The sequence below is a fragment of the Drosophila willistoni genome, unplaced genomic scaffold, assembly GCF_018902025.1.
Source record: "Drosophila willistoni isolate 14030-0811.24 unplaced genomic scaffold, UCI_dwil_1.1 Seg662, whole genome shotgun sequence".
NCBI classification, from domain to species: domain Eukaryota; kingdom Metazoa; phylum Arthropoda; class Insecta; order Diptera; family Drosophilidae; genus Drosophila; species Drosophila willistoni.
Window position 1 is genome coordinate 173,068 of NW_025814578.1, and position 11,563 is coordinate 184,630.

The 11,563-nt window shown below is 41.3% G+C and overlaps 1 non-coding gene and 1 pseudogene across 1 annotated transcript; both read left to right on the forward strand.

Annotated features, from left to right (window-relative positions):
• The first annotated feature begins 5,843 nt into the window (after window positions 1-5,843).
• On the forward strand, window positions 5,844-7,823 carry LOC124461819 (annotated as a pseudogene).
• Window positions 7,824-8,487: 664 nt separating this feature from the next.
• LOC6653514 lies at window positions 8,488-8,667 on the forward strand. Its single transcript, XR_006955252.1, has one exon. It is a non-coding gene; the product is annotated as a 5.8S ribosomal RNA (ribosomal RNA).
• Window positions 8,668-11,563: the final 2,896 nt, after the last annotated feature.

An 11,563-nucleotide genomic window follows, 5' to 3' on the forward strand; every position in this document is an offset into this window, starting at 1 on the left:
GTATGCTGCAGAGACATCCATCTAGTGCAAGTGCATCTCGTGCTCCACCGCCAACGCAATCACCAGTTTGATTGAGGAATAACGTGCAACCGGGGAAAAAGTTTCCTTGTAGTTAATTCCATATTGTTGACCACACCCTTTTGCGACCAATCTTGCCTTGAAACGCTGAATTTTTCCGCTCTCATCTCGTTTGGTGGTAAAAACTCATTTACAACCGATAACCTTTTTGTTTGCAGGAAGATCAACCAAACTCCATGTTTTAATATTTTCTAGGTTGTCATACTCCTTCTGCATTGCTGATTTCCAGTTTTTCGACTGCTCTGACTTAAATGCCTCATTTATACAGGTAGGAACAATAACGTCTTTCGCATCTAGTACATTCAGCATATTGTACTCTTTTCGTGGACGACCAGCACGCCCAGTGCGAACAATCTTTGGTCTCCCTGGTCCTCTTCGGGTATATGGTTGCTCCTCCTCAGCATTTTCTTCGTCAACACTTTGCTCATCAACAATTGGAATTTGCTGCTCCACAGAATTTTCTTGGATTTCATCATTATGCTCGCAATCAAGTTTTTCACTTGGCTGAAAGATTACCACATCTGACTCACATGATGATTCTTGACCGTGCTCCAACTCTTTCATGAACTTGTGCTCCAAAAACACGACATCTCGGGATACGACTACGGTCCTTTTGACAGGGTTGTAAAGACGATAAGCCTTGGCAGTCTCGGAGTAACCTACCAAAATATGCTGCTTCCCTTTCGCTGAAAACTTGTTTTTATGAGTTTTATCTAATACAATAGCTTTTATACCAAATACTTTAAGATGAGATACGCTCGGCTTTTTCCCATACCAAACCTCGTATGGAGTATTGTCAGGCAAGGTTGCAGTTTCTACTCTGTTCCGTAAATATGCAGCCGTCATTATCGCCCCGCCCCAAAAAGATTCGCCAACTCCAGCATGCACTATCATGCTTCGCGCCATCTCCACCAAGGTTCTATTGGCGCGCTCCGCCACACCATTTTGTTGTGGAGTGTGGGGAACAGTGAGTTGTCTTTTTATTCCATGACTCGATAAGAACTCTTCAAATACATCGCCCAGGTACTCACGACCGTTGTCCCTTCGTATGGCTTTTATTCGCTTACCCGTCTGATTTTCTGCTAGCATTTTGAAATCTTTGAATTTCTGGAAAATATTGCTCTTATTCTTTAACATGTATACCGATACATAACGTGATTTATCGTCTATTAAAGTTGCGAAATAGCGCGCACCACCTTGTGACGCTGTACGCATAGGTCCACAAATGTCTGTATGAATCAAGCCCAACAATTCCTTTGAGCGACTTTCCGAAAACTTCGGAAACTTCTTAACGCAAATTTTACTTTTTGCACACGTTTCACATACATGGTCATTTGTACTACACACTTTAGCATTGAGACCATAGACCATTTTCCTTTCTCTCTTTCGAACCACACTTCGACGCGAAATGCCCGCGACGACCGCACAACCAACATTCAATGTTTTTTGGTTCTCTCATTGCTTTGGTCTTTTTACCGTTTTCTTGACGCGACGAATACATTTTATTCTCACTTTTCTCGGCTACTTCGCCAATCTCTCTCCCTCTTCAAGCAATTTAATTTTTAGAGCGCTTAGCGATGGCAACGAGTCTCGCGTTTCTATGGCAACCACAAAATTTTCGAAATCATCACTTAAACTTGCAAACAAAATTATAACGAGCATCTCATCAGGCACTTGTTCCAGAATTTCATTTAACTTTTCTACGACATTATAAAAATTATTCAAATGCTCTCGAATACTGTCTGTAGCCAACATTTTAGAATACAGCAATTGCTTAAACAACTGTATTTTTCTAGCCGGCCGGACCGGGCATGTGAATCGCGGATAACTTTACCCATGCTTCGCTCGCGGTTTTACAATGTTTTATACCGTTGATCTGCGACGGACTTACGCACAATAATATACTTGCGGGGGCTTTCTCGTCTTTACTGTCAAACAACTCCTTTTCTTCAGCCGTATCAGACGCTTCTTTTTTTAACCGACCACAAATCAGAATGAATCAACAGACTTTTCATCTGTACTGAACATACACTATAATTTTCACCATCTAGTTTTTTGATTGAAAATTGTGTACTCATCTTAAATAAATTAGTTAATCACAAATTTTAATTATCAAAACGAATCTTTTACAAGTCTTTCCGACCAACCCGCACAGTTTTACTTTCTGCTGCCTGGGCCCATAACCTATTAGAGTAGAGGTTTATTAGAGACTAAAAAAAATGTAAAGCAGAAATGAAAGAATGTCCGTTACAATTCACAGATCGGATCATTCGAGAATAATAAGAAAGAAATAGACATACTGCGGTGCTTATATACATACTTTAACATATATCATAACGTATGGGATTTATTGATTTTCGCCCATTTATATGAAAAACAAAAAATTTACTCAATATTTAAAATTTGTCATTTCATATGAAAATATTTTATAACGTAGACGTTAACATTTGGAAGACAATTAGTACGGACTGATTAGGACAATGTCGGTGCGGGTCTTGGGGCTGTTCAACTCGGTCGGAAAGGTAGGTCCAGTCGATGGTGACGTTTAAGCCTTCTGGTGTGCAAGCTGTTGTCCAGCAGGTTGATCGCTAGGTTATTTTCATGGTTGCTCAGCCTCTCCATGTGGTTCCTCGCTCTGCTCTGAATGGTCTCGAGTACCGTCTCCACCTCCAGTTCACGGTGTAGGATTCTGTTGGTCATATAGAACGGTGCCCCAGTTATCACGCGTAGGAGTTTGGATTGGAAGCTTTGTACTCTCTGGATGTTGGAGGCGCTAGCTGTGCCCCATATTTGAATTCCGTATGCCCATATTGGTTTCAGCATCGTATTGTATAGGAGGATTTTATTTTGGAGTCTCAACTTGGACCTGCCTCCCAGGAGCCAGTACATTTTTCCGAGCTTAGCATCCAGTTTCTTGCGTTTATTTATAGTATGGGAGGCCCAGGTTAGACGCCTGTCCATGGTCAGTCCCAGGTACTTGGCTTCATCCGATCTGGGAATGGTTTGACCATCTAACGTTACTGGTGGACAGTCGTCTCTTTTCAATGCGAAGGTGGTGTGTTGGGACTTTTCTGCGTTGATTGTTATGTACCACTTTTCCAGCCACTCACCAAGTTGAGCTGTTCTTGGAGGATTAGTGTCTAGTCTTGAATCCGAATTGATGGTTAGGGACTAGGCCGTCATCCTCTAGAATTGGCAGTACTCTTCTTAAAATTACTCTTTCGAGTAATTTAGAGAGCACTGGCAAAAGACTGATTGGGCGGTATGAAGTTACTAGGGTTTCAGGCTTATATGGCTTGGGAATGAGGATAACCTCAGCACATTTCCACTGGCGTGGGAAATGTCCAAGCAGTAAGCATTTGTTGAAAATACGGCTGATGAGGTTCCAGGCAACAGAAGGTAGTGCTTTAATCGGTGCTGCTCCTATGCCGTCATATCCAGGTGCTTTCGTGAGCTTAAGTTTGCTGGCTTCCTCTATGAGTTCTTCTGGATCGACTTCACGAATGGGCAAGTCCATTTGGCAGGGTATGTCTATAAAAATTTGTTATATTATCGTGATCTTCCTGAGAGCAGGTCAGCACAGGGGTGAAAGTGGCGCTCAGGTGGTCGGCAAATGCCTCTGCTTTTTCTTCTTCCGATCTGCACCAGATGTTGTTGGGACCTAGTATTGGGGCGATTCTATTTATTGGCCTTTTGAGGTATCGCGTGGCTCTCCATAGGTTCTTAGATGCGTCTCCTGGCTCGAGTTCTTTTATATATTCCGCGAAGGCCTGGTTGCGGAGGGAGATCAGTAGCTTTTTTAGTTCCTTGGTTGCCCTGTTGAGTGCCCTTTTGTCCAGCGGGTTTCGGGATGTGTGGAAGACTCTTCGGAGCCTGCGTTTCTCACGCACTGCTGCAGCGACTTCGGGAGCCCAAAGGTGACGTTCGAGTTGAGCAGTTTTTCTGGGGCCAGGCAGTGGTGGCGGTGTTGCTTGGAAAGCTGCCTCGTGGATTAGCTTAGTTAGCTTTTCAACCTCATTGTCGATTTCCATTTCGTTATCCAGTTGCCCGTTGGTGCTGATGTTTCTCTCGATCCATTTTTGGTAGCGACTTATGTTGGTGCTTTTGCGGCCCCTAGCAGGGCCTTTTGTGAGATTGGCGGGCAAGTTTAGCAGCATCATGACTGCATAGGTCCATTCCCTTCCTGATTGCGATGTCGAGTACGTCAGGTATTGCCCCGGTGTTAGTAGGGCAGTATGTGGGTTCTTCGGATGAGTGGGCGCACAGATTTTTTAAGCCTAGACAGCGTTGCAGTGCTCTGCCCTTGGGATTTGTTAGCCGTGAACCCCACCAAGGATTTTTCGCGTTGTAGTCTCCAGCTGCTATGAATCTTGGCCCCATTTCTGAGAAGAACTGCTCGAACAATTGAGTGTCTACCGAGTTGGGTGGAGGTATGTAGACTGCTCCAATTGTCAGGTCTCCTGTTGGGCTTGATAGCTTTATTTGGGCACACTGGATCCAGGTTTGTTCAATTGGTGGAAGTGCTGTGTACTTGATTCCACATTTCACCAAGATAGCTGATCCTCCTCGTGCGCGTCCACTTGGGTGATTTGCGATGACTAGCTCATATCCAGGTATTTTGAAGTATTACGTGGTGTTAAAGTGGGTCTCTGAAACCAGCAGAATGTCCACGTGTTGAGTTTTTATAAAAAGTTCGATATCTGGCCTTTGTGCGCAGAGACCGTTGGCATTATATATGGCTGCTCTAAGACCTATTTGCATAGCTTTGCCACAACGGTGGTAAGTAGCTGCGTGAGCATGCTGAATTGGTCGAACATTTTCTCCATCATTGCTTCCATTTTGGCAAGGATGGATATCTCGTTTGCACTGTGGGTATTGGCCTGAGAGCCTTCATTTGGAGTTTTGGCAGCATCTGCATAGCTGAGGCCAGGTTGGGTATGACTGTTGGTATGATTGGCAGTTTGCATAGCTTTGCCCCAACGGTGGTAAGCAGCTGTGTGAGCATGCTAAATTGGTCGAGCATTTTCTCCATCATTGCTTCCATTTTGGCAAGGATGGATATCTCGTTTTCACTGTGGGTATTGGCCTAAGTGCCTTCATTTGGAGTTTTGGCAGCATCTCCATAGCTGAGGCCAGGTTGGGTATGACTGTTGGTATGATTAGCAGTTTCATTTACCTCGTAGATATTAAGTTTAATTGTTCATAATCTTTAACCTTTTATATAAGAAGAGTAAATAAGTATGCATCATAAATCTTGTTATGTTTGCAACTTAAATAATATGTCACTTATATAGAGCAAAAATTTTTCCATTATTAAAATCAAATTATTATTATTGAATTAATTTCTTATAATTATAAAACACTCATCTCACTTAATGCGAATGATGGTTTTACTTGATATATAATTTCACGCATTAAATGTCAAATTCAAGTTAAATTTTAAATTTAATATCAAAATACAAATGTTTATTTTCTTTTGAAATGAGCAAAATTAAAGCAAATGTGATTATATATTTTGTAAGTGTAAAAATAAAGATATTTTTGAACAAATTTATTAAATATATTCAATTAATGAAAAACGAAAATGAACGCTATTAAATTATGGCCGTATTCGTAGAATGTTACCACAAATAATATATGTATTTTAATTTATTTTATTCAAAAATATATCATATTGTCAAGTATCTTTAAATATTTAAAAATATGTGTTTGTTAAAAATCATAAAACTTATCGTTATTTAACAACACATTTAATAAATAACATTATTCTGGTTGATCCTGCCAGTAGTTATATGCTTGTCTCAAAGATTAAGCCATGCATGTCTAAGTACACACGAATTAAAAGTGAAACCGCAAAAGGCTCATTATATCAGTTATGGTTCCTTAGATCGTTAACAGTTACTTGGATAACTGTGGTAATTCTAGAGCTAATACATGCAATTAAAACACGGACCTTCTGGGACGTGTGCTTTTATTAGACTAAAACCAAGCGATCAATTGATCGTTATATTGGTTGAACTCTAGATAACATGCAGATCGTATAGTCTTGTACCGACGACAGATCTTTCAATTGTCTGCCCTATCAACTTTTGATGGTAGTATCTAGGACTACCATGGTTGCAACGGGTAACGGGGAATCAGGGTTCGATTCCGGAGAGGGAGCCTGAGAAACGGCTACCACATCTAAGGAAGGCAGCAGGCGCGTAAATTACCCACTCCCAGCTCGGGGAGGTAGTGACGAAAAATAACAATACAGGACTCATATCCGAGGCCCTGCAATTGGAATGAGTACACTTTAAATCCTTTAACAAGGACCAATTGGAGGGCAAGTCTGGTGCCAGCAGCCGCGGTAATTCCAGCTCCAATAGCGTATATTAAAGTTGTTGCGGTTAAAACGTTCGTAGTTGAACTTGTGCTTCATACGGGTAGTACAACATACATTTGTAGTTAGTACTATACCTTTATGTATGTAAGCGTATTATCGGTGGAGTTCTTATATGTAATTGAGTACTTGTACTTTTTTATATATTCCTCCTATTTAAAAACCTACATTAGTGCTCTTAATCGAGTGTTTTTGTGGGCCGGTACAATTACTTTGAACAAATTAAAGCAGGCTTCAAATGCCTGAATATTCTGTGCATGGGATAATGAAATAAGACCTCTGTTCTGCTTTCATTGGTTTTCAGATCAAGAGGTAATGATTAATAGAAGCAGTTTGGGGGCATAAGTATTACGACGCGAGAGGTGAAATTCTTGGACCGTCGTAAGACTAACTTAAGCGAAAGCATTTGCCAAAGATGTTTTCATTAATCAAGAACGAAAGTTAGAGGTTCGAAGGCGATCAGATACCGCCCTAGTTCTAACCATAAACGATGCCAGCTAGCAATTGGGTGTAGCTACTTTTATGGCTCTCTCAGTCGCTTCCCGGGAAACCAAAGCTTTTGGGCTGGGGGAAGTATGGTTGCAAAGCTGAAACTTAAAGGAATTGACGGAAGGGCACGACCAGGAGTGGAGCCTGCGGCTTAATTTGACTCAACACGGGAAAACTTACCAGGTCCGAACATAAGTGTGTAAGACAGATTGATAGCTCTTTCTCGAATCTATGGGTGGTGGTGCATGGCCGTTCTTAGTTCGTGGAGTGATTTGTCTGGTTAATTCCGATAACGAACGAGACTCAAATATATTAAATACATATCTTCAGGATTATGGTGTTGAAGCTTATATTGCCTTCATTCATGGTAGCAGTAAAATGTTTATTGTGTTTGAATGTGTTTATATAAGTGGAGCCGTACCTGTTGGTTTGTCCCATTATAAGGACACTAGCTTCTTAAATGGACAAATTGCGTCTAGCAATATGGAGATTGAGCAATAACAGGTCTGTGATGCCCTTAGATGTCCTGGGCTGCACGCGCGCTACAATGAAAGTATCAACGTGTATTTCCTAGACCGAGAGGTCCGGGTAAACCGCTGAACCACTTTCATGCTTGGGATTGTGAACTGAAACTGTTCACATGAACTTGGAATTCCTAGTAAGTGTGAGTCATTAACTCGCATTACGTCCCTGCCCTTTGTGCACACCGCCCGTCGCTACTACCGATTGAATTATTTAGTGAGGTCTCCGGACGTGATCACTGTGACGCCTTGCGTGTTACGGTTGTTTCGCAAAAGTTGACCGAACTTGATTATTTAGTGGAAGTAAAAGTCGTAACAAGGTTTCCGTAGGTGAATCTGCGGAAGGATCATTATTGTATTTTCCAACCGTTATTAAAATAAATAAATACCAAATTAATATAAAGATATATAAAATGAAAATGAAATTGAAGATGAGAGCATAAAATGAAAATGAAATTGATTATTATTATTAAATCTGATCAGGGGAAGTCGATTTAATACAATATTTGATTTGAAAAATTAAATAAAATTAAATTAAATTAAATTAAATTAAATTTAAATAAAGTAAAATGAGTATAAATATATAACAAATGACGGTAGAAAAAAAATATATTAACTCTTCTTAAATTATGTATTCCGATCGGAGATTGAAAATGATTTTTGTACATCTTTATTTATCTGCGTGTATATGTACCATAATATACAGGCGTTGCGTAATGTATTGGCTATTGTTGGTTTGGGCATACATTGGTTAAAGCAACATCCCAAATGTACAATGTTGTACCTGCATTTAAGGTTAACGTTTTACATAAATTGATAGTTTACTTTAAATTTCAAGTTTTTAAATTTTGTCAAGTCCAGTATTCAATCACTTATGTTAACTAAGACATTTTGCAGCATTCGTTTGGGTTAAGATTTTATTGAAGGAATTGATATATGCCAGTAAAATGGTGTATTTTTAATTTCTTTCAATAAAAATATTATTGACGTAATGAAATAAACAAACAATTTAATAATCACTCTAAGCGGTGGATCACTCGGCTCATGGGTCGATGAAGAACGCAGCAAACTGTGCGTCATCGTGTGAACTGCAGGACACATGAACATCGACATTTTGAACGCATATCGCAGTCCATGCTGTTATGGTACTTTAATTAATTTTAGAGTGCTGCTTGGACTACATATGGTTGAGGGTTGTAAGACTATGCTAAATAAGTTGTTTTAATATTTTACGAAATATTAAAGCATATGGTATATTATTGGATATATATGTATATTCATAATATTAATAATAATTGAAACACATTGGCTCACATATGTATGAGAAAAACGAAGATGTTGTAAACACCTAATTATTAAGTAAAAATGATAAAGATTAGTTTGTATTGGTCGAATTTAATCTTTTGGTTTTGCGCAGATGCAACTTGCTCGTTGCATCGCCGGAAGAGAAGAGAGACGCCGTCTCTCGACCTATCGAGGACTTATCGCTAACAATCGATACTTATTACTAACAATCGATACTTATTACTAACAATCGATACTTATTACTAACAATCGATACTTATTACTAACAATCGATATATATACATGAGCATTTAACAGACTTTAAATAATTGGAATCTTACAACTCGGCCGTCCTGACGAGGAATCGACCTCGATTCCAATTGGTAACAACGGAGGGGGGGGGGGGTAAATAAGAATCTTAAGTGGCTGGTGTCGCCTTTGTTTCGCTATCAGAAGTGCAATCTTGATCAGGGGCAACCCATAGCTTTAATTTGGAGGCTTCTAGGACACCATCATATGGTAGTTGGGTGATTTGGGAGCCCTCTACATCCCGGATAACATATCGGTCATTCGGAAGTTTTTTATGAACCACATACGGACCACGATACCGCCTGATAAGCTTTTTGTTCGTGCCTGCCGAAGTATCCACATTCTTAATAACTACGAAATCCCCCTCCTCAAAACTAACGGCAGGGAGGTGATGCTTCGAATAATATTCCGAATTATATTCTTGGGACTTAACAATGTTACGGAAGGCTAATCTCCGGACGTCTACCTCTGAGGCATCGACCTCCTCCGTTCTCTCACCCAACCGTTCGGTTAGTTCATTTACTACCACACCTCGTTGTTCAACACCGAATAGAAGTACGGAAGCGGCAAATTTGGTTGTGGAGTGGACGGAGTTATTCAATGCAAACTCTATGTTCGGCAGTTGTTGGACCCAATCTGCGTGGTCCACAGGTTCCGTCAGTTTACCCAACATGGGGCCCAACACACGGTTAACCCGCTCGACTTGGCCGTTGGCCCGGGGTGAGGCAGTGGCATTCAGCACATGAATTATATTATTGGCCTTCAGAAATTCTTCAAACTCGGAGGAAGTAAAGCAGGTACCTCGATCACTGATGATTCGGCGGGGTCTACTGTAATTTGCGAAATACTGAGATTCTAATGTCTGGCATACTTCACGTGAATTAGTCGTGGCGGCAGGGTACAGCTTCACAAATTTGGTGAAAGCGTCAATGACAACCAGAAGATACTTTTTCTTAGAACGTATGGACGGAAGGGGGCCCAAATGGTCAATATGGACGGTATCAAACGGAAGGGGCACTTTCGGAATACTATGTAGCGTGACACGGTGGTCCGAAGCGGACGCGGAGTAGTAGATACACTTGAGGCAATTTTTAATGTAATTGTTAACATAAGACTTCATACACGGGAACCAGTAATGCTTCTTGATCTGTGCACAACATTTCTCCGTGGCCATATGGCCAAGCTTCTCGTGCACTACTCGTATGACATGATTTATCATTTCGGAAGGGACATAAAGTTGGGGTACACTCGTCGAGGACAGGCGGTACACTACTCCATCTCGCAGTTCGAAATCCGCTATCTCATATTTCTCTAACTCATCTCGGAGTTTGACAATCTCAGGGTCCCGGTTCTGGGTTAACTGCAGTTGGAAGTCAAGGTTTATATCGTCAACGTATGCGGCAGTTTCTATTCTACTTAGAGCATCAGCATGGGGCATACCAACCCCCTATAGCTAACGTCTCTAGCTCATAACTGTGTAGTTTCGATTCAGCGGCGGAGGCCATCTTAGAGAAGTAGGACACTGGGTGTAATTTACCGTCTGTTTGTTTCTGGAGGAGCACTGCTCCGAAACCAATTGAACTAGCATCGCAGTGTAACTCTGTTTCAGACTTCGGGTTGTAAATAGATAACACGGGGGATTCGATCAATTTCAACTTCAGTGTTCGGAAGGCTTCAAGGCATTCATCGGAGAAGACATAAGGGGTATCTTTTCTTAACAATCGGGACAGCGGACACGCAATCTTAGCGAAACCTGATACAAATCGGCGGAAGTATGAGAATAGGCCTAGGCAACGCTCTAATTCCTTGCTATCCCTTGGAATGGGCAAATCCCGTATCGCCTGAATATGAGCTGGTTTAGGCGTGATACCGGCGGAATTGGCTAAGTAGCCCAAGTACTCTAGTTCCCTATACGCAAAACGGCATTTCGTCAGCTTCAGGCATAGCCCGTTCACTCTTAACACATACAATATTTCCTTCAGAATCTCAAGGTGGGTTTCAAAGTCATGCGACGCGACTAGAATGTCGTCCATATATATCACCAGTTGACCTCGGTTTATAAATTCCTTAAGGACAAAATAAACGAATCTAGCGAACACGGAAGGGCCATTACAAAGTCCGAAGGGCATGCGTACATATTCAAACTGGCCATCAGGGGTTACAAAGGCAGTATATTTGATTGAGTCTGGGTGCATTTTCACATGGTGGAAACCGTTCTTCAAGTCCAAGATAGTGAAGAATGATTTGCCACCCAGATGTTCAATGCAATCATCTAACAGAGGAATCGGAAAATGATCTCGAACTGTAATTTTGTTCAACGGGCGGTAATCTACACACTTTCTTAGGGTGTTGTCCTTTTTGCGTACAGGGACAATCGCGGCAGCGTAAGGGGAACTACTGTGGCGAATAATGCCAGCTTTCAAGAGATCGTCACAAATCTCACGCACCTCGATGCGTTCGTGGTGCGACAGACGGCGGGGGCGGCAGAAAATCGGAGTTT